The sequence below is a fragment of the Manacus candei genome, unplaced genomic scaffold, assembly GCF_025592945.1.
Source record: "Manacus candei isolate 608988 ecotype Guabito, Panama unplaced genomic scaffold, ASM2559294v1 h1tg000011l, whole genome shotgun sequence".
In the NCBI taxonomy this organism is placed as follows: Eukaryota; Metazoa; Chordata; class Aves; order Passeriformes; family Pipridae; genus Manacus; species Manacus candei.
This window is the reverse complement of record NW_026138059.1, coordinates 10116487-10141080: the sequence shown is the minus strand read 5'-3', so window position 1 is coordinate 10141080 and position 24594 is coordinate 10116487. Positions and strand designations below refer to the sequence as shown.

The following is a 24594-nucleotide window of genomic DNA, read 5'->3' as shown; positions in this document are numbered from 1 at the left end:
TGCATAATTACTTAATATCTATAATTTATTAATTTTCAACACCCATTAACTCCTAATCCACAACAGCAATTTATTTCTCTGTACTCATTCAGTATTTATCTCTCTGCTATAAATAGCAATGGCCTATTTTTGGCCAGCCCTAGTAAAGAAATTAATAGACTGACTTTATGGTTATTTTTTACTTGTCAGTCTTCTAGCTGTAATTTTGAGAGGTCCAACTATCTTTTGACAGTTTTAGTGTCTTACCTTTTTGGTCTTGAGCTCTGATTTAGGTAAAGCTCAGGCTTCCCATTGTTGCTGTATGCTATAATTTTACTACACACCTAAATATTAGGAGAGCTGCTAACAACACACCCTCTAAGAGCACCTGTTTGAGAGCCAGGTGGTCTTCCTGTAAAGCCAGTGGAGAGAAAGTCTCTTCTAGAGAGCACTTCAGACCACCTCAGCTCAGCTCTTGCTCTGACTTGTCCTTCAAGAGACTGCTGACTGTGGAGAAACAGCAGCTGCCCAAGTTCATATGTTCACAGCATCGATGCTTTTCCTCCTGTGCTTTCAAACACCTGAAATCATAGAATAATTAAGGTTGGGAAAGATCTCTAGGATCACTGAGCCCAACCACTAACCTAACATTGCCAAGTCGACCACTAAGCCATGTCCCTACGCACTATATCTACACGCTTTTTGAGCACCACCACTTCCCTGGACAGCCTGTTACAATGCTTGACCACCCTTTCAGTGAAGAAATTTTTCTTATATCCAATCTAAACCTGTTTGATTACTAGCAAATGTATTAAATTGATAGTGGTCCTTACTGTAATGTATACAATAAACCACTGGTTGACTCCTTCAGTCCAGCAGCATTTCTGTTCCAGCTGGCATCTCAATGGGGAGCTGTGTGGGGGAAACATGATAAACAAAAGCTACAAAGGGCCTCCTGGGCAGTGTCCTTTGGGCATAAGGGTACAGAGCTGACTCTGTCTGCTTTGTACTGCCTGGAGACTGCTGTAGAAATTCAGCATATTGTTCCCAAGCAAGGGGATAAGAGCTGAACAGTGTGGTTTGAACTGGTTGCATCCATGCTGGTGAGACTGCGTTTGAGACAACACCTACCTGCTGACTGAGTTTCTCCACCTGACAAGCCTGCTGGCTCACACTAAGCTGGCATTTCTCTTCCTTGCCATTTTTTAATTGCCCATGAATCATCTTTAAGTTTAAGACAATGAGTAACTCAATGATGCAACAGAAACTACAGCTCAGAATTCATCTCTTCAGGCACATAAATAAAGTGTGATACCTTTGATTGATCCATTGTCAAAATAACTGCACTTTAGAACAGCATTTCATTTCAAAGGGTTTTCATTTTATTACTCAGAACTTCAGCAAAAAGCTTTTTCTTTACCTGATTGAGGAAAACACAGGTGCTGGAACACTCAGGGCTCACCTGCATGTGGAAATACACTGGAAGAGGTATTCCCAATTAACTGTATCTGATGCAGAAATGAGAACTGTGACTATTATTCCAGAATAATCTTTTTAATAGCTATTCTGATTTAAGTCTCTGTGCAGCCACACGGTTTGTGAATTAGTTGTGAATAAGGATTAGAGTCAGATCGAAAAAGCATTCCTGTTCTGAAATAGGAGCATCCAGAGAGGATGTATGTCCAAGTAATATTCTGGAATAGCTATTTCAGAGACTTTCCAAGCACTGAGGAGCCCTGAGGACAGGCAATCCAAGGTCTTCCAGCAGTGTCAGGGTGGCCAAGTTTTGCATTGCTGTGAAAACTAGGGCAGAGCAGGGAAAGCTGCCACCACCAGACCTTCATGGAGCTCCTGGAGAGGTTTGGTGTGTGCAGAAACAGATCTTGTCTATAAACACACATCTCCCAGCTCACAGATCTGCCTACATATGATACTGAATAGGCCTATGTCCATCAGTCCTGCCAGGATATTTTAGCTTGACCTCCTCTGTCTCTTGTGTTTTGGCAGTTATTCTTATAGAGTTAGCCCAAATACACACTGAATATACTGAAAATATGCATTTTAATTTCTGCTTTTTATTTGCTCTACAATGCCTTACCTTTAAAGAACTCCTCTGCATCTCTTTTTGTGAGGCCAAAATTAAGTATGGTATCTTCTCCTCACTATTCACTCAGGAGGGTTTACCTTAATGATTTTTTTTTTTTTTTTGAAAGAACTAAGAGCAGGGGTGTCCCAAACAGGTCTATGAGTCTGGAAAAAGAGGAAAGTTCTCAGAGAAAAATTGTTTTTCTTTTCCCATTCCTCTTCTCTTTCCTCACTTGTCACAGAGATCTGAAGAAAGATTGAAATAAGACTTCCATGTGAAACATTTTTTCTTGGACTGTACAATGAGACAATTTTCTGAGTTTCATTTACAGCATAATGAATGTATAAATGAAAGTATAAAACATGTGCATATTCATTTTCCTAGCTTCTTTTACAGAAATACAATTTCCCCCTCTATTGCATTGCAGTCTATTTACATATACAATTATAGCTTTCCTTTTTGCTAGTGAGTCAACAGCCATGCCTTGTTCTAACTGTTCCCATTATTTTCCTCTTGTTGCAGACACATATTAGCAAGTAGGGTATATATGTAAGTAACTTTAGGTTCCTTATAGCTATGAATACAAAACAAAGTATAAAATATATAAACCAATCAATAAATATAAATAATATAAACCAAAATAAAAATATACTTAATTTTTAAAGATGTATAGAGGGTTTTTTTAATCTATATAATATCCACCAGTTCATTTCATATCTACAAGATACATATTATGTCTGAAAAATTTGATAAAATGTGGTTTTGGTAAGCATGTAGCTATTTCAGATATTTCTAATATTTCCATATTTCCAATGTTCTGGAAGATATTTCTGGCAAATTTTGAACTTCTACACATTTTCTTCTAGAATTTGTATCTCTCTTGCTTAATAGGAGCCCAGTAGCCTCCTTGCAACCCTAAACACAGGCAGGCAGAGCTGACCCAATGGCTGATGACATATGATGATGCTGGAGTGTCCTTTGGGTGGGTGAGGTGACACCAGTCCCACACAGGTGAGGGGGGATTTCATGCTGGTTCTGCTCTTGGGGCAGCCCTGTGGCATGTGCTCCCCCCAGGGCCTGACCAGTTCCCAGTCAAACAAAAACATCTCAGGAGCCCTGTCATGGGTGGGAGTAGAAGGCTTAGACAAAGTATATTAAAAAGCCCTGCCATTGGGTCACAACATGCAGAAAGGATTCCCTTTCCTTCTGAACCCCTTCTCAGAGAGGAATCTGGGTGTGGCTGAATCCAATCTTAGCCTCAGATCATGTCAACAGTTTAAATTTATGGAATTACAGAGGTGTGATGGAATCACTTTTGTCCCGCAGGTTTTAATGATTGGCAAAATGAGAATATTTATATAAAACGAATCATTTATTATTATAGATGATCAGACAAAATTTCTCAATCAGATTTACTGCACAATATAAATACTAAAACTAGAAGTAGTCCACCCAGGGGAGGAATCACCACACGTACACCCCAAGAAGGGTTATGTCAGAAGAACCTGACTGCAGGAGAGGGAAATGGACTTTTATAGTACAAAGTGACTGACTGCTAGTCACACATTTACAGGCCAGTGACCCGCTTATCTGTCAAATTCTGTTTCAAAAGCAGGATGTGTATTCAAAGCCTGGTGAACCAGGATGGTTTTAGCATAATCAACACTAAGACAGCACCCTTGCATGATGGCTTGCATTGTATGCATTCTCTGATTGGATTTTAGGTCTTATGGGGTAGGATCTCCTGCCACAAGCACCTGAGCAAATCCGACCAAACCCTAGCTGAATGTTTGGAAGCTGAAAGGAAGCAGCTAGGATTGTTTGCTGATGGTGTTTGTAAGACTGTTAGATAATGGTAACAAAGTATGAGGCAGAAATGCAAATTAGCATTCGCTAGGAAACAACTAGAGAGCAAGTTAGAAAATATTATGCCATTACAGAAACTCATGTTGTAACTGCATCTTGAATACCATATGCTATTTTCTTTTCCCACCTTATACAGTGAAACAGAACTTGATACAGCAGATGATGTCTGATGATGTCTGACCATGGTCATGATGATGTTATAGAAAGCAAGAATTGAAGGCAAAGCATGTGAAGGGACTTTGACTCATTACCTTGAAAAAAACAAGAGTAATGCCAGATTTAAGGAAAGTCTTTAAAACCATGGAGAGCATGAATATAATAGTTAGGGAGCATCCACTCAAATCATCAGTTTTGAAATAAAAAAGATGAAAACACTTTTTTTGTGCCCTGGAAAACAGAAATGTAAACATGTATTGTTTCAGGACAGGAAAGACTGTCAAGGATTAATAGTTTCACTAAGTAGGAGATTAGTGGAAGTTACATGGAAGGTGTACTTAGAGAAACACTGCTCTGTATTGTAATATTTTTCCCTGAGGAACAGCTACCAGCTGTTGTGAGCCAGCAGAAAGGCAGATCTTTGGTGTGACTCACTGTAGCTGCCCTTATCTTTGTGATGAAAATCTGCTTTTCATTGATGGCTGACCAAATCTTTGCTGCAGAAAAAATTCTTTAGATTCTGCCACATTCTGTAACATAGGATCACTAAAAGGGAAACAGATGCTTCAGAATAATTTCAAAATAATAAGTCGGTTTTGAGGCAACCACAGAAAGCTCACCTATATTAAATATGGTGAGGAAAACTCCACATTTTTCTTTTGTAAGTTTACCCAAAGTTGGCCCCATGTGAGTCTATGGAAAGCAAAGGTCCTACTGCTGTTATTGCACATATAACTATCAGTAGAAAGGGAATCTCAGTGTCTCTGGTACAACTCATTCTTTTCAAGTTTAATAAAGAAACTATAAGATCTATTCTTCAAATTTTATGCTTATCCTAATTTTCCAAGTCCCTTTACCTGATCCTGAGGATGGCAGATATTGGAAATTGTGGGGGAGATGGTACATCAGCTAACAAAAAGCTTTTAAACCCTCAGGCATCTCTTACATTGCTGGACTGTGGCACTCCTTCCCTCCATTGCTTTTGCACATGCCTGTGTTTTCAGAGGGATTTCACACCATATTTCACACAGGGCACAACTAAGTGCTCATTTTGAAAACACAAGATGGCAACACCATCGTAGGGGTGGTGTTTCAGTGCACTTATCAAAGCAATATAGTTCTAGTGCAGAGACAAAATGTGCAGACACAATACAAACCTTTATAAAGTATGTCTAAGTGTGTGCATGTGTGGAAATATGGCCCAATGATTGCCTGAAATTGCATGGAGAACAGCCACTGTGTTTCATGCCATCTGTCTTGGAGATATGGGATAGCAAAGGTTTTAGGGATATTTGTTTTTCCAGAGTTTTCAGAAGAATAGAAGGTATCTGCCCAGTCAAAAAACCAATTTTTTAATATATATTTCGTGGGACAGTGGGAAAGGAAAGAGCCCTGTAAAGTGGATGGGATGATTACTACTTCCTTTCAGATCAGGGGAGAGCTCTGATCACTGAGGTTTGGAGTTCAGCTCAGTGACCTTGAATATTCAAACTTCACAGAGCCACTCATGATCAGAGAACCACCTCTTCCCAGCTGGGATAGTGGTCAAGCCACCACCTTGGATGGGTAAGAAATCTCTCTCTTTGTCACCGTTGCTTAGAGTCGCCCCCCAGTGCCCTGAAGCTCATCTGGATATGACGTCTCTTCGGTCCTTCAGGGACAAAGACACTTTTTGGTGGTAGAGGGAGACTTCATGAGCTCTGGGAGAACAGGAATGTGAATACAGAGTGGATTTTTTTTTAATGTTCTGCTTTTTCCTATCCAGCACTAATTATCAGTATGCTCTGAATATATCTTTTTCTTTTCCTCATCCTGCTGTAAAACCACACTCAGTGTTCTAAACACTCATTTATCTCTGCTTTTGGTTTTCCCTGGAGGATATCCTGTAGACCTTTAAAAAAAACTCCACCTCAAAAAAACCCCAAAATGAGAAAAACATTTTATTTTGTAAAAAAAAAATCCAAACCTTTTATTTTCTTTTGTTCCTGGATGAAACTGAACCTTTTGTACAAAGTAGGATGCTCTTTCAGGCTTTACTGCAATTCAAATACAAAACAGTTCTATACCTCCACTGAAACTCTTAACTAGCTTCACACAGAGAACAACAACCAACACGCCTTGTTGGTTTGTGTCATCAAACGTACTCACTTTGAAAGTTTTAATCCCCTTTTGGTGTATGTTCAAAGACACCAGAACAGTTCTGTTGGCTGGCACTGCAAGAGGAAGATGTCCTATTCCCTCAGGAACGCCCCAGGTGGAGCTGCAGAAATGCCAGTGAGGCCAAAGCTGCTGTTGTTTCTTAGTTGCCCACAAAAGGCTAAACCTGAACCTAGAAAACACTGTGCTCTGGTAATACTGACTAGGAGTGCTGTTTTTAAGACTTACACAATTATATCAGCAAATTATACTGAAAAAAAATCATGATACATTTTTTCCCACCTTTTTGCATTTGGGAAATGACATTTAGCTCTACCAACAAACCCCACAAAAACAGAGAAAGGCTAAACCCAAGGGGATCTGACAGCACAAGGGAAAAACATTGTACTGGTGTTTGGGATAATGTGGTGATCCACTTGGCTTGGCTTGCTATGGTATTTTAATCTACAAAAAATGCATATAATTTCCTTGTTGAGTTGGAAGGAAATGAATGTGTGTGATGTGTTATTACTGCTGTTAATTCAGTTCGTGCAGGAAGATACAATGGGCTCACTGAGTTGGTGTCATCTGCTTCAATCACCAGCTATCAGGCACTGAAGAGAAGGTAGTAAGTACTTCACTGGCTCTTTTGTTCTCCAAAGACTATTAAGTCTTGAAGAGAAGGACTAAATCTCAGACATACTTGTGAGGCAGGAGAGTATCTTCTGTGTGTTGGTATATAAATCTCAGGGAGTGTCTGATGTTCTGACGTTTGCACTAGTTCTGATGCCTCCTGTATACAAGGTTTTCTGAAAGCTAATTTGAGCACCTCTGCCTGACCCAGCATGGATGTGTGCCTCAACCCAGGCTGTCTCTGCTGTGGTTAAAGGGTGGTATGGGGTCTCTGGAGGGCAGAAAAGCCTCCACCTTGCATCATTAGTCACTCAGCATCCTCACTCAGTCATACCCTGGGCAGTGCAAACAGAGGCCTCATTTAATGCCCACCCCACACACTGTGGGTAAAGGTACCCTTTAAACTATTTGGCAGCAAAGCAAATGGAGTCACCTGCTCTGCTCCACTTCCAGCATTGCTCCACAGCCTTCAACAGCACTTTGCTTTATGTTCAACTGCTTACAACCGTGCAAAAGGGCAGAGAGCCCCCACAAATATGCAGAAGGGAGTAAAAAGTTACTCCCACACTTCATTTCTTTCCGCAAGCTTCAACATTTACAGTGTAATGGGTCTGCTGACTACAGCCCAACATTTTTATGTTGGCAGTTAGTATTTCTGCCAGAGTGTTGCCAACAGCTGATCCAAAAGAATGAGATTTAGGGAGTTATTTCACCACACAGAAAAGAAGAAAACATGGGTTTACTATGATTCACTGAAAGCTGTCACATAGATCTTCCAAGGTCTAAAAAAGGCTAACTGCTACTAATAGAGAATTTGAGAGGGTGTTCCAGATATCCAGAAGTTTCAGACAGCATCTTCAAAACTGAATATCTGGGATTACTTGAATCCATAGTTAAGTATCAGGCCAGTTCTTTCCTGGTGCTGAGGGGCTGCACTATTCCCAGCATTCTTTGAAGATGGGGACATCTGGAATTGTTCAGCAGCTTTAAATTCCATCCCCCTTAGGTGTCTAAGCATGGATTATAAAAAATAAAAAATAAATTAATATCTAGATCTTAAGATATTCATCATTCTTCTTTCCCTCCTTAAATATGCTAAAATAGTCCTCTCTTGAGCTCACATTTATGGATAAAGCCTGCAAGTTCTCAGTCAAAACTCTTCTCAAATAAGAAATATAGAATTTGATTGAAGGGGGTCACTGTCATTATTTCCATTATGTCAGGCTACTAATACATGATCTCACCAAAGCTCAGAGTAATAGTAACAACAATACTTTATAGTTCTCCCGTGCCTGTTACTCAGGAATTTCAAAAAGCACTTCTGGAAAATTGAGCCAAGTAACAAATGTAACCCACATAGTCATCTTTGGAAGGCTACTCCTAGGTAAGTAGTATACCAGTTTTGCAAGTGAATGAACTGAGATTTGGTAAGTCACAGAAAAAACCCCAAATTTAAACTGGAGATAAATGACTGCAGTAATAACAAATAAATAAATACTTTGTATTTTGTTTTTGTCGTCTGAACTTCTCATTCTCTGATGTTTGTTTATTTGATCTGCTTTCTTCCCTCTTCCCAGGACTAAGACAAACATTCTTCAAGCCTTGATTAGATTTAGATCTCTCTTTTGCTCCAGCTTTGTAAGGGAGCAGAATGAGGTGCTTTATAATACTGAGGATCAGATTGCATTGCTTTTCTCTAGCTTTGGTTTCAATTATCATTTTTTTTTCAGGTTCTTTTTTTCCCCTTTTCACTTGTCTTGTGCTTGTGTTCTGCCCCTGAAAGTCTGTGTCTCCATGTGCTGCCAGGTGTAATACTCAGGGGGACACTGTAGGGAATTCTCCTGGGCCATGTTGTGACTGCCTTACAGCCTGCAGGTATGGGGATGCTTTCTGTGGGAACAGAAGCAAAGGGAAGGTGTGCCTGGTGCATAACTCTGGGGTGAGCAGCTCAGATCCACTATAAAATATTGGAGGTCAAGACTTCTGCTTTGCAGACCTTGCCCAGTTGACCTTTAGAAAAGTCAGATTCTCCATTCTTCTAGTATTTCCAAGGATGAAACAAACCAATCAAACAAATAAAAAGACGAATGAAGTAGCTTTTATCACTAGAAAAGAATGTATTTTTTTTACTAATTGAGTGATTCTACAGCACAATATACATATAAAAATGGCTCATCTATGTAGGTTTTTTTAATGAGATTTTTTTCCTATAATCCCATGCTGTTCCATACACAGATCAACATTTAAGGAAAAATGGGGCCACAGAGAGCTCTACAATCTACAATTTTGACATTTTCACCTTGCTCTGGTACACTGTACTTGAATATAACAAAATTTTTAGCTCACCGAGTAATGCTAAGCACTTTGGATGTCACATTGTACACCACACACTGAATATAACATTCAACTTTTCACTTTTTTTGCTTTCTTTAGGTCATGTCATAACCTTTTTTGTCTGCTTTATTATACCATAGGCTAAATTATTATCAGCCACAATCTTTTCAGCAATGCAAGTTCAGTAAGAACTCACTAAGCTTCAAATCAGTTTTCATCTACAATGTCATAGCTTCAAGACACAACTTGCAAACCTCCCTGAAGGACTAAAATGTTGTGTTGCAGCAGCCTGGTATCATTAGCACAGCCACTGGCAGTGCTAGGTCATAAGCTTTAGATTTCTATACAACAGTTTACAATGAAATGTCTTATGAGAAGTGGTTGAGGGAATCAGCAAGAACGTTTTGAATACCAGTGCTTTTCTGTGATGAGAACATCTTCATTCTGTTAGAAACTGCATTTTTTAAGGCATGGTAAATCATTCTTCCATGCCAAAGTTAAAAAACTCCATCTTCTAGGAGGCAAATACTACAGGAAGACATAGTACAAAACTATTTTCTTTGAGTATTTATGCTTTTCATAACATTACTTACTCATAGATACCTCAGTCATTCACAGGTGGGAAATTTAAGACAGCAGATAAAAAGGGTGATAGATATTAGTAATGGTGAAAGATTTCTTATAGATTATTTTAAACTTATCAGCATATACATTTCTAGCACAATACCACTAGCAGTCATTTTGACAAATACATAAAAAACCCTAATAAATGTTCCATTAAATAGAAACTGTGACTTCTTTGCTTTTACTAGGGACAGTAGTCTAGTCTTGTTCATTCTGAAGTTGAAATTATAGATCACTGCAATCATAGATCTTTATTATCTTACAGTTGCAGAGTTGGAGTAGGAAGTGAAACTGGTGTCTTATCCTGGTATACATGTTGGTGCTATGGGTGTTACTCATGCTATCAACCAATGCACTGAACTAAACTGCCATGTATCACTTTGTCAAGATAAGGAAATTTACTGGCAAAACCACTGTTTTTTACTAGTTAAGCTGGTAAAAATTAACATTTACCCCGCTGCTGATCTAACTTTGTGAGTAATGACTGCCTGCAGAGAAAAGTCAGTGTACCCGTACAGGAAAAATTAGGAACTTCTCCATATGAACATCATGTCAGCAGTGGAACCACAAGGAACCCATACTCATTTAGACTGTACTGAATTTCTGGAGTGCAATTCATCATAACTTGCATCTCTAGTAAGCATAACTAGGAAGTACCCATTAGAAATGCAGCTGCCCTACCAATATGGGTGGATAAGGAGTAGTCATCACCTAAGCTGTGTTTGCACAATTGGTGCTTCTCATCTAAGATTATGCAACTTTATTAACTTCTTCTGCCTTCAGAAAGCAATAAAAAAAAAAATCCATGAGCAAACAAAAAGCCCAAATATCTTTTGGGCATGAGGCATGTGAGCTATTCCATGACTCACGCCATGCATTATAACCCCTGCTTGGGATAGTACTGAAAGGCAAAAGCTAGGCTTTATTAATGTTGCATTCATTTTTCCACAGACCCTCAGGAGAAACACCAGTGACTTTTTTCATAGAAGGGGGTCAGCACTAGGATGTTTATTTTTATTGACTAAATTGATTGATTCATATGCTGATGTAATTCACTTGTTTACTTAGGTATTTCCCTGCAGGCTCACTAATGGAGAAAATCTCTGCATATATGTATGACTAGCAGAATTTTTTTAACTTTTATGTAATTAGGTTAAGAACTTTCATTTTGTTTGCCTAGTTGTTGTTATACTTATTGTCAGGAATATTATAATGGCCAAGTCTTCAAAAATTACACAGTAAAATTATGCCTCCAGATCTCTGCAGAACAGAAGGATCAAACAATTAAAGAAAAATATGCACCATTTTGTATATTCAAGTACATGCCTCCTAAGGAATTCTCATTCTTTCTTGCAGTGGTGGTGCAGAGGCACATGACCTCTGCTAGGCAGCAGCCAGATGTTTGTAGAACGATCACAGGAGGAATTCCTCATTTTTGTGGGCTCAGGTCCTGCCTGTTGCAGGGCATGAGGAATACTTGCAGTGGGTTAGGTTGGGCACACTGGTCACTGAACAAACTGGGAATTGATGTATCAACACTGGGTCTCCATGTTGAGTCACCCATCAGAGGGCATCACCTTTGCTGCATCTGTGCAGACTGAAAAGATTTACTGAGGTCCAGGCAAACAAAACCTCTTTGAGAGAGCTTAGCAAAAATAAGATTGTTTTCTTCTTAACACTGGGCTGATGAGGAGGCAAGGCAAGTGCCAGCCTGTCAACCATGCTCTGCTAAACCCAGGGACACTGCAGTGCAGGGAACTTGCAGGGCCTGTGGTTAGGCCCTGTTTAAACAGTGATGAAAGCTGTATTTCTGGATTGCAAACCAAGATTTAGCTGAACAGCAGGTACCTAGATCCCAAGACGAGTTAATGGGATATGCTTCCTTCCTTCTCTCTGAAATTACCTCACTGACAGCTTTTCATCAGCTTACACAAGAAAGATGTGGTGAAATACTGTATCAAGATGCCAAGCCTTTCTTTGCAAAAAAACCCAAAAGAAGACTATTAAAATCTATCATATACAAGTTGATTAATTGGGTGGTTTGATAGTTGAGTTATCCTGTGCCATCTGAAACAGTTCAATATTTGCCTTTAAAGGCAGGGGCAAACTGATCAACTGCAGGCTCTTACACTGCTGAACTCATCCAGAAACCTTGCACAGGATGACTAAACCAGATGTTTTTTTGCTTTGAAATTCAAAGGTGACTTTACTTACTAGGTATTTCTTAAGTAAAATGCAGGATGACTGAGGCACACACACGTAATGGCTGCTTACCTTCAAGACCAACATCAGGATCAATGCGGAGTTGCCAAATCTGACACGAAGTTTTAAAAACGGTTTTACGGAGGCAGGATTATGAGGTTACAGCGCTATACAACAACACAACAGATGCAATTCAAGACACAGCAGGTATGCCTATTGTAAATCTAAACATTGGTCCTCATTGGAAATATAAGCTTACTATTTTTGATATCAGTCTTAACCTTTCCTGAAACTGAATTTCTCAGGCCCAAGTAACTGATAGGGTTTTTTGCTTTTTGCTGTTTGCAATAGATACAAGTTCCTGACCAAGTAGAAAACTATGCTATATAGTAAAGTATCATGGTATTAAAAGCAAAAGGATTTATGTAAAGTACATATTGAATCCAATAAGTCCAGGAGTAGGATACAGTGGAATTCCAAAGAAGCATAACTGTAATATGTGAACATGTAAACTCATCAATACTGGATGAAATAAAGGCAGGGAGAACTATGAAAAAAATTGCATTATTTTAAATCTAAATAAAAACTATGCAAATTTAAGTTACAAAATTCTTACGAGAAGTAAAGTACTGGTATGCATATTTACTCACAGAAGATAAACTCTTCTAATTGAAGTCTTTGCTAAAATCTCTGAACTTTCTAAATCAAAGTAAGCTTCTTAAAGCATAAGCAAATTCTCAGCCAGTATAAATCTCTGCAGCTTTAGCCTAAACTGAATTCCTAGATTGGAATTATCCCCTTGTGGCTCAAGCAAGCTTTATGTTCCCTAACTCCCAAATGTAAGGGACACAGTCTCTGTTACCTGACCTACATTAAGCATAATATACACAAAATACTATAAGCTTTCAGAAAGTAACTTTCTCACCTGTATCTGCTTTACAGTAGACCTTTTGTTAAGCAAAACTGAGCATATTATTAGTGAACACCTGGGGAAAAATTTGGATCTAAACTTTTAAGTGACGTAAAAAAGGTGGAAATTCTAGATTACTGTACATTTATGTCTCACTGGGGATACACAAAGAAAATTGTAAAGTAGCAAGCTGCCAGTTTCCTCGGTGATTGACACTGGCTTTCCATGCTAGTGCATTGAGAATGGAGACAGACAACAACTCATTGGTGAAAACTTGATGATTTTGGAAGAACTTTGTATTTCAGTTCTGGTTCTGGAATAGCTAAATGCTGAGAAAATTACTGTCAGTGAAGGGGAGGTTAGAGACAAGAAAACCTTAATGATTCTATGATTCTGTGAAATCTGACAAGACTCAGGCACATACACTGTTATCTAAGTTTCCTAAATATAAATCATCTACATAATTGGATAAATAATATCAAAATAGAATTTAAGAGCCTAGTCCAACATCTACTAGATTTCTTATGCCCTTAATTTAAAATATTTGTTCAGAAACATTTTAGGTAAATCTCTGTCAGAAGAAATGGGGCTAACCCAAGGTCTCCTTTCAGGTTGTGTACTGCCATGTTCAACAGGGAAAAGAGATGAAAAAAAAAATCATTCCTTTAACTAGGTTTTGAACCAACGGAAGTGAATCTTTCTCTTGTGAAATTTAACTGCTTAACAAAGTCTCATTTCTAATATATATCTCAAAGGCATAAGAGAGAATAAAACTACTTGGGTGTATTATTAGTGCTTTTATTAACAGATTAGGAAACCTCAGATTAGGAATATCATGACCTATCCATAGAGAAAAGTTTTAACAAGAGCTAATCTGGTAAAATACCTGTTTAGATTACATTGATATTTCCACACTGCATATAAGCAGGTTTTTTCCTCTCCCTTCTGTATGAAGATATTTTGAATCAAAATACACCTCTGCTAAAGGCACAGAAAACTTTTATCAATGACAACAATGAGGCCAAGATTTCAGCAACTTGGCCTAAGCATAGAAATAAAAACCAACACAGTCTTGCATCACCAACCTGTGCATGGGAACATTTTTTTTCATGCTAAAGAAAAATAATAGGAATGGCAAATACTCTAGGCAAATTTAAGCAAATGCCACTGACTCCTGCATACTTCACTAGAAAACCAATTTATAATCAAAACTGAGTAATGACTTCTGCAGAAATATTTATAGCTCTCTTCCAGACTCTGTCATTATCCAGGGCTACAAAGGAGTTTCCCATATTTACATGTCACACTAGCCTTGATTATGTAGGAGGATTCAGCAAACTGATCTGAATCAGCTACAGGTGTGACTTTGAAGTGTATTAATAAAACTACCTTTAATCTGATGTGGACACTGCTTCAGAATTAAAGCACTTCTAATTTAATTTTGCATATTTCAGAAGTAAACAAACTGAAATCAAAGACTCAAATCAAGACTAGGACTACATATGGGAGGAGTAAATATAACTTAATCCAATTTTTAAAGACTTACAAACTATAGTAAGCAAAACTCTTAATTGCAAAATTCTTTGTCCCGAATAACAGATTCACATGCAGTTTTAGTGAGGTGATAATAACTTGCTTTAAAATTATTTTGAATTTACAACTTCCATGAATAACAGGGGTTTTTTCTACAGAATTCTATGGAAAATATATGGGCACAATTTCATGAGCCATAACTCTAACTCCATCTGTCACACAATTGGCTCAGTTTTGTTGCTTAGACAGCATATTGTTACTTTTCCCAATGCCATTCAATCTTTTTGTTTCTCAGTGCATTTGATTGCATTAATTTTTTTTAATTAACATTCTATACCTCCACAGTATGCTTTTATACTATGTACAGTTCTGTACTTCTTTACATTAGAAACCAAGGACATTTCTCATATTCTGGACTCCACAGGCATTCTCACAGTCACAGATTATAGATTGCCAAATGTTTAAAAGGGCTGGAGATTATGTGTCTGTATTGTATAATAACAATAACATTTGAGATGCTTAATGGGCTGTTTGGACTAGACCTTTATCCTTTACCAGGAATAGAAAGTTAAATTACTGTAAGTTCCATCACCCTCTGAAAATCTTTGCTAGAGGAAACTCACACCTGAGTGCTGGGCACTCTGGCTGTGTGCAGAGGTGGGTGGAAACGAAAGGGTTCTCTGTGTGGTTTTGTTTTTCATTACAAAAAAAGGAAAAAGAAAAAAAAAAAGGAAATATATTTTATGGAACACTGGAATCACTGGAAGAAGTTGAATCCATAGTGGAAAATCAAGGAAGAAAAGTCTGTCAGGTTTTATTAAAAACAAAGACACTGATACGGTCTCTAGAATAGGAAGCTGATGCTTGGCAGGATATTCCAGGGGAAATGCAGAACTTGCTCTTTGCCTTGTTTCTTTTCTTAAAGACCACTGTCAGAGAGAAGATGCTGTGGTAAATGGACTTTTGGTCTGATTCAGACATACTGAAACAAGCATCCTTTTTTTTCCAGAAGGATGTTTGTCTTTTAGCAATATTGCTTCTCATTCCTTGGTTTGCATCTTCTCTATTGTTTACAAACATGGCCGTTGCTACAGCTGCACAATAAATAGCCTTACACATTCCCTCCTCTTTGGTGTGAGGAGATTCATACTCTTACTCTTTCTCTGCAGCCAGAAGTTTGGTGTTTAAGTGTCTTCACAATTTATGTAAGGCAATGACTGCCTGCCTGCAATTTGGGCTAGCAGTGGAGAAAATAAAAAGTATTTCTCAAATATGAAGCTTTCATATCACATGGATCAATGCAAAGCAATAGAAATAAAAACCACAATGGGACAATTGCTTTGAGGGAACAGAGCCTTGTGGAACTGGAGGATTATAGGAAAAATATAAATTAGGCAACATCTATGTTCCTGTTCTTCCATAGGCTTGATAAAAGCTTCTGTGGCTTTGGGAAAGTTGTATTGCTCAAATGAAAATAATTTAAAGTTTTCACCTCTTAAAAAATGTATTTGTAGACACACAATGCAGACTGCTTGACAGTTCTGCAACAATGCATGGTAGTGTAGATGTGGAATTGGAAAAGAAAGTGGGCTAGTTGGTAAACAACAAGAATGTGAAGTCAGGACATTGCTGCTTGCTTAGTAACAGCTTTGACAGAGCTTGCTAGAAGAATCTGTGTATTTTGGCTTTCAGCATATATAGCACTTTATTATTAATCATGTTTTGCTGTTTGATTCCAGTAATAGCAAACACTGAAAATGAGGGGGGAAAAAAAAGATTACATGGAGTTTCTAGCTATGAAGATGTTATTTGAGCAATATCTTGTCAGGATTAATTCATTAATATGTAAGTGAGTACTTTCAGATCATTGCACTGAAGTTGCACTGCAAAGTATGCAATTTGTTTTCTCACATCCAAAGTCCATTATTAGTATAGCAAATAAAGAACATTTTAAATGTCAGGAAAGAATAGAAGTTACAAATAAACAAAATTCTGTCTCAAACCACACATGACATATAAAAAAGCAGGCTTCCTCACTGCAGAAAAGTATTTTCACTCTTTCCTAGATTAAAGAATATTTATTCCTCAAACACATTTTCATTAATGATCACTTGAGATGTTTGTAACACAATGGACAGTAAACACAAGACCTATTCATCAGTCTCCTGCCAGTTACAGTCAAAGTGGCCTTTCATGCCACCAGTAGAGACAAACTCAATGAGGGGATCCTGCCAACCGCAGCATCTGCTTCTAGTCCCTCATCTTCTCATGCTGCTGGTGGACAGCAACATCCCAGGAGTGACTGATGTTGTTGGGGGCTGCCCTCCTCCAGTACCCATCAATCTATTTTTGAGTTCTTGACACTCACACACTTTTCTTTTAACCCTTTTTTGTCCTCTGTAATCTCTTGTTCTCCTTGTATTTCTTTTTTCCTCCAGCCCTTTCTGCTCAGAGGGGTTGAAGGTTTGGTTACGGTTGGGCTAGCACCTGCCTCTAAAGAGGGAAAGACAACTGATGTGGTTTAAACAGGACTTAATTAAAACTTTTTAGCTCCTTCCTGCATGGTCTAGTGGGAGCTTATGTGCTCACTATATCACTGAGAAATACTTGAAGAATAATTGGCCCCAGGACAGTCATATACTGGTGCCTTGAGATTCCCCCTTCACACTGAGTAGTTCCCTTTGTTATCTTCCCACTGCTGATGTTAACCAGCAGAACAAGCACTGAACTGGAATGTTTCTGGAATATTTTTCTTTGCCAATCCCTTTTTCCTGTCTGTCTTTTCAGGGATTTTTTTTTTTGGTGAGAAATATTCTCACAATGCTCTGAGCAAGGACAGAATGTGGAGGTGAGCCTTGCACTCTTCAGAATCTTTGTGCAGTAAATTTGGATCAAAACTGTAGGTAAGAATTGAGTCTCCAAAGAAAGCTGTGGCCATCTCTGCTATAGCCTGGCATACCTCTGTAGTGCAAAGATGTCACTTTTGGTTCAGAACTGCTGCACTGGTGAAAAGCTGTGTGGGCAAATCAGTCCCCTTTTTTTCCCCTCAGTACACTTTGTTTTTCTCATATAATGGTGGAACTACAAAACAAAGGGCCCTACATGGAGGGCTTTGCCTGCTTGGAGCACATAGAATCATAGAGTCATAGAATCAACTGGGTTGGAAAAGCCCTCTGAGATCATCAAGTCCAACCCTTGATCCACTATCACCGTGGTTACTAAGCCATGGCACTAAGTGCCACATCCAGTCTCAGCTTAAAAACCTCCAGGGACGGAGAATCCACCACCTCCCTGGGAAGCCCATTCCAATGTCTGATTACTCTTTCTGTAAAAAATTTCTTCCTAATATGCAACCTAAACCTCCCCTGGCTCAGCTTAAGACCATGCCCTCTTGTCCTACTGCTGGTTGCCTGGGAGAAGAGGCCAACGCCCACCTGGCTACAACCTCATGGAGTATTATCTGTGAAAATATTCCAGGCTGAGATCTTCAGTTCGCCAGGCAGAGAAGGCCTGAATCTGAAATCAAAGTTTTACTGTTGATTTAAATAAAATGCTGGGGAGGTTTCATTAAATTTAACTCTTTACTGTTTCTCTTGCAAAGCAGATCACTAAGTAGTCCAGAAGATGATGCATATTTGATTATGTTTACTGTTCTTGTGTCAGTCTGGGCAAGCACTCTCATGAGAAAAACACATGTACTCTGTGGCTTAAGTATTCTAACCTAATCTCCCAATTTTTCATCTTCATTAGATTTTGGTAATCCAAAACTGTAAATGCATTAGATTTCTTGAAAAAGTGTTTCTGAACAATAAAATAGAAAATACAAAAAATCTCAAAAAATTGAGAACTGCGCCCACTTCAGATTATGACATTTCTTTCCTGAAGACAACGAAACTTTAGTACTTACAATCTTCTGAGTGCACTTCTAACCAATGTACGTATTTCAGAGAACAGCACTGTTTCAGGTCACTTTATTTAAATTCTTTTGTGTCTAGGGAAAATTTTTGAAAATACTTGTGGAAGAGAAAAGGGATGTAAGATCAGAAAGGTTAGGTAGTGGTGTGCTTTATCTAATATTCTATTTGCAGTAGAGGTCACTGCCAATTTGATGTTCATTGCAGAAAGAAATCCTGCAGTAGAAAATAATGGAATATATTCTCATGCTATTAAAATCTAGCTTGTGAAAATTAGCACATTCTTTGAAATCTGAGCCTTATACATCATATTAGATTTTTTGGGTTTACTTGTGTTACCTGATGTTCTTGTTACCCCAATGAAGTTCCTATCTCTTGAATACAGCTTCAATTACATTCTTCAGAAATGAATTCACACAGTGTGTAATTACACAGTTGAAAAAATCTATTTCCTTTTTCAGTTATAAATGCATTATCTTTTGACTAAATGGATGTTTCCTTGTTTATATCTGATGAGAAGAGGCAATTCTATTAGTTCTATCCACCTTCCCAGTTTTTTCCTGTGTACGTTCATTCCACTTCCTCATACTTATGTCTGGTTTAAAGTACAGTATTAATCTATCTTCATAACAGTATTTTTCCATGTCTAAGAGTCTTTGTCATCAGTTCTGGCCTTCTTCTATTTTTGCTATGTCACCCCTGGGGACATAAAACCTCTATAATAAATCGTAATGACAAAGTATAAATTAATTTAGCATGCATTTGCACGCAATAATCTGCTTCCTCTAAGACTGTTCGTATTTCTTGAGCTGACTTACAGTTTATTCAACCAGCTGTCAATTTTTTTAATAAATGTATTTTCAAAAGTATTTTGCTTTTGTATCTCACACATTTTCTTCGGACTAAAGGCCACATTGAATAGGTTACATGCCAAGCCACAAAGCTTTCCTATACATGTTAGTATTTCAAATCAAATTGATTCTGTTAGAGTAAGAATGGAGTTTGGTTACAGACAGAAGATTTCCTTACCCTTATAGGGGTGGACACCTTTCCATTGGTAAGGCTTAAAATAGTCATACAAAAGTTAAGTGGCTTGTAAAACAGCTATATTTTACATTGTGTTTTAAATGGGAATTACACTTAAGTCCCAAGAAAGTAGTATGCAACCTTCTTTGAATTGCTCTAGAACAGATTGTCTCTAGTAAATGTGATTTATGCACATGTATATATATAAATGAAATAAAAGTATTTCATTTGAATGAGCTTGGACATTGTGATGACTTGTAGAACTCATGTCATCCAGAATTCATATTCATAAAATATATATTACATATGTTTTAGCTTAAAGTTTGTTAGGGAACTGCTCAGAAGTATGGGGGAAACATGAAGAAGAAAGTCTTGATCTCCCTGGACTCTGTTATTACTAGTTGCTTAACCTTCCTCCCCTTTTGCAGTTCAGAAGATACAGCCCTTGTGTTGCTTATTTTTGTGAACTTTGATATGGCTATAGCTAGATGTCCACAGGAAACACCCAAGAAAGTTAAGATAAAGAGACAAAACCACACAGTATTTCTCCCCACCAATCAGAAAGGGAGAATAACTGAGATTAGACATCTAGGCATTTAACATTTCATGAGATAAACACCAGACTGGGACTCTGGCACTATCAGTGTTTGGAAAGTGAAAACCACTTGGGGATAGAAATGCAGAAAGGATATGTGGATACTATGGCACCTATGGTATGTTCTGGCACAGTGCTATAAAGACAGTTTTTACTGTAACATGGCTAGCAATGGACCATGGCAGGAGGAGAAGGATGTCTCTCTAATGCTCGTGGTGCATGCCTAATGCTGCTGGGAAGGGGTGAACCTTGTCTTGCTAGCAATGGTCTCCAACAGCTTGGTTACTCTCGGTACCAAGTGCAGCTAAGAAGGTTGCCAATGGTTGCATCAGTGGTGGGCGTGTGATCTCCAGCCCAAAGCAAGTTTCATTTTGCTTATTAGAGCAGCAGTACTGCAGCTGTGTCCAGGCAGTCATAGCAAGGTTAGTCTGTCAGGGAAGAGCGACAGACACCTTGCATGAGATACTGACTGTGGCACAGATGAGTGAGGGATGCCATGAACAGCAACAGGGATTTGAAAGGCAAATGCTGAGAGCTGTTGGGATGGATTTGGTACCTGAAATCATTGCCCAGGAAGGTTAACGAAGCTGGTGGAGGGTCTGGAGCACAAATCTTTTGAGGAGCAGCTGATGTTGTTTAGCTGGTGTTGTTTAGCCTGGGGAAGAAAAGGCTCAGGGGTGACCTTACTGCTCTCTACAACTACATTAAAGGAGGCTGTAGCCAGGTAGGGGTCAGCCGCTCCTCACAGGCAACAGGACAAGAAGACACAGTCTTAAGCTGCACCAGGGGAGGTTTAGGTTGGACATTAGGAAGAATTTCTTCACAGAAAGAGTGATTACATATTGGAATGGGCTTCCCAGGGAGGTGGTGGACTCACCGTCCCTGGAGATGTTTAAGGAAAGACTGGATGTGGCACTTAGTGCCATGGTCTAGTTGACAGTGTGGAGTTTAGTCATAGGTCGGACTTGATGATCTCAGAGGTCTTTTCCAATCTAATTGATTGTGTGTGATTATGTGTGTACCTGAAAGCATGGCCACATCCAAAGGTCCTGCAGCCTGGAGTCACTAAAGCATGCTAAAGTCACTAAGTGTCATGGAGTTACTTGGTATCATCTCTGTACTGCCCTTTACCTTTCCCATTTTTGCTCTCTGTCTCCTGAGTCTGCTTTAGTCCAGTAAAAGAACTCCACCCTTTTCTTTCCTGGGTGAGAGCCTGGAGTAAAAGAGCAAAGGAGAAACAAGTTTTTCAGTAGCATAATGCTTTGCCAGGTCATGAAGTGGCTGCTAAAGCTGTGTTGTCTGGCTTTACTTTCGAAACAGCTTAGTCTTCCATGGCAGTCACAGACAAAGGCTGCATTTTCTGTTACTTCGCTCAATCTTTTTTCCTCCAGCTCTGTTTGTGCTCCCTTAAGGGAGATGGGATCAGAGTTCAGAAGTAGAATCATCAATTTTTCCTCATAATGATATTTATAAAGATGTTCATAACATTTTAAATACTATGCAAGAAGCTTCTCAAACAGGGTTTCAGAGCCTTCCCCTGCATATAACTTAGGGATACATGACAGTGTAGTTACTTAGAGGAAGAAGCTTTGTATTTAAGTGTTGTGTGTTCTTCTTCACCCTAGGCAGATCCAGTCAGCGGATGTCCGTTTCTGAATCTGGAAAAAAACCTCTTTTGATTAGATGAATATAATTAATTTTAAAAGGAAATAATAAATTTGTAAGCCCAAAGTCTATAGAACAGATCAGCAGAAAATAACACTCTTCTCTAAAGAACAAGAGATAGTGCTCAGCCATGCCCTGGGGGCTTGAAGACCAATAGAAAATCTGAACTGAGATTCTCACCTCTTTGAAGTCAACTGGACTGATTTTCAGTGACCGAAGTAAAGCCAGGATTTCACACCAAAGTTCAAGATCTTAGGAGAAAACCTAAGGGGAAAAAAAAATCAAAATGAATAAAAATAAAAAAGACCAAAGGCATGTAGTTAATTTTGTGTGTATTGGGAATGCTTTGTGGATTTCTTAAAGAGACTAAAACTGAGCAGAATCATAAGTATTTGTGGGATTTAAGCCTAATGGTAGAGCTGGTGTTTCAGATAATCATAAGAAAATAGCATAAAGAAGGCATTGGATTAAAATGGTAGGGTCGCGTAGTGACTGACAACTTATTTGGTCTTTTCAAGGTTTAAATACAGAACTCAAATCAAATAAATGGGTCAGTTACTAATTAGAGTTGCCCAAATGTGGCAAAGTAAATTAGATTATTTTTGTTTATACATTTGAAGGAATGAGAGGTTAAAGAACTAGTTACAAAACTGACTTGGTCTTCTAGGGGAAACCCATGCTAAACTTGATCTGTCTTTGAGAATGCTTTTTGTCTCCTACCCTCTTGAGATTTGGTTAATATTAATGCAAGATGTGAAAGGAAATTCAGTGCTTCACATTTTAGTAGCTTTTAGTCTTGCAAGAGAAGGGATAGATAAATGAGATAAAGAAGATTTTGTTTGAAAACTTATTGCAAAACTAAAGGCTTTTACAGTCCTCCAAACACTTGTGCACTTGCTTTATGCACATCGATATAATTTTGTGAAGCTCATTTTCAAGACAGAGGGTTAAAATTGCACTGGTGTGAATTCCATGATTTCAGGTTCAAGTGAATGTGTCTTTTGTGCAGTTAGCTAATAAATTATAGTTAGCTACACAGCATTCCTAAGTGATTACAGAAATCCTCAATCAATACAAAAGTGAGTTTGTAGTTAAAACCATGATGCCTCTGAAGTTAGTGATTATAGATAAGGACGTTTTATGACAGAAAAACTATTTTTTTCATTGATTTGCAAATCTCCACTCTGTGGGTGTCCACATGCTGGAAGTTAAAGGCAGCAGACAGCACATGGACCAGCTGGCCCGAAGGAGCTGCTGTTCCAGCCCCGGGGTGAGCCTTTTTCCAGTTAAGCAGGTAGGAGCACATTGCAGCCAAAACCACCCTCAGCAAGGCATTGCTGCTGCCAGGCCCCGAGGAGATCAGGCAGTCAAAGCAAGACTTGCAAGTCTGTCATGAGGGGTCCTTGAGGGTTATGGCCTTTCACTAGTGAAATCACAGCAATGTTAATCAAGCAGAACAACAAAAAATTGTGTTTCCCAGTTCTTTGGACATCTGACCCTAACTCATTGATCAAAAAAATAGATAAAGGATGGAGATTTTAGTGGAAAAGTATCCTAGCACATCTGTCTGAAAACTAAGAACTGATGAACATAGCAGCAGGTACATAGGGCACTAAATCTGGATCATTCAGCCATAAAACTGGGAGCTCCTAGTACTCAATGGACTCCACCAGGCTTTTCCACCCTGGCTGCAGGGCTCTGCTGGACAAGGGAAGAAGGCATGTGGTCCAGGCTGTAGGGTATGGTTGTGGAGCCTGCCCTTACTGAGAGGCACCCTGGGAGACTCGTGGGGGTTCACTGGTCGTTACACTGGTGGGTACATGGGTGGGCAAACCCGCAGATACCCTGCCAGGTTTGCATGCATTTGCATGGCTGGGCTTCGCGAACGAAGATTTGGGAAGGCTCTATCCACATTTGTTACAGGCACGTTGGTGACTTATGAGGCAAATACGAGATAGACATATCCAATTGCAAAAGGCACAGCAGAAAGACTCTTTGGATGGTATATTCTGCAAAACACGGTTCTTTCTGCGTTGCCTTTTCTCCTCGAGAGTGATCCTGCGTGTGTTCTCAAAGGAGACAGCTGCGTTATAGATGGTGTGTCTCCAGGCCTCCCGATTTGAGGCCAGAGTAGACCAGTTATGGTGATCAATATGGCCAAGGCTGAGATGTTGTTTCAGGGAGTCCTTATATCTTTTCTTTGGGGCTCCTCTCTTGCGGCAGCCAGTGGCAAGTTCACCATAGACCAAGATCTTAGGGAGGTGGTGGTCCTTCATCCTTGAGACGTGCCCTGCCCATTGCATCTCATCAGCATGGCCTCTATACTTGTGACTGCTGCTTGCTCAAGAACAGATGTATTGGTCACAAAATCTGACCAGAGGAGGTTTAAGATTGTACGGAGGCAGCGTTGATGGAAGCCCGGTGGGTAAACTGGCAGGTACGTGAATAGGTAAACTGGCAGGTAGAAGGGCAGGTACATTGGCGGGTACACGGGTGAGTAAACTGGTAGGTACACGGGTGGGTACACGGGTGGGTACGCCAGGACCATACCCAGTGATGTTGGGCCATCTATGGCGCTCTGCGGGTGCCCCTACCCCCAGAACCCAGAGAGGTCGGATTTCACCTCAAAGTGCCCGGCGTTGCCCTGACGAACACCCTGCGGCCCCCGCTGCTCGGGCAGCGCCATCCGCACCCTCCACAACACCCGCCGGAGCTAGGACGGTCCTTATTCCCGGGACCCCCTGCCGTGCCCGCGGGAGGCTGCGGGGCCAGGGCGCGGGTTCGGCCGGCGGGCCCGGTGCGGTTGCCGCGGTGATGACGGGCAGCCGCCCCTGCCCGTGCCCCCGCCCCGCAAACATGGCAGCGGCGGCGGCGGCCCCGGCGGGGAGCGGCGGCAGGTGAGGAGCGGCGTGGCGGGGAGGGGACACGGCTCCCC

At 39.7% G+C, this 24594-nt stretch overlaps 1 long non-coding RNA gene across 2 annotated transcripts; it reads right to left on the bottom strand.

The window, feature by feature from the left end:
- Positions 1–457: 457 nt before the first annotated feature.
- LOC127466831 (uncharacterized) lies at positions 458–24574 on the bottom strand. Of its 2 annotated transcripts, XR_007902874.1 has the most exons (4): positions 24283–24574; positions 21840–21923; positions 21126–21652; positions 458–560 (listed from the first exon to the last, which is right to left on the bottom strand). It is a non-coding gene; the product is annotated as an uncharacterized LOC127466831 (long non-coding RNA). The 2 variants fall into 2 exon arrangements; XR_007902873.1 differs by lacking the exon at positions 458–560 and having other exon boundaries at positions 13633–21652; positions 24283–24488.
- Positions 24575–24594: the final 20 nt, after the last annotated feature.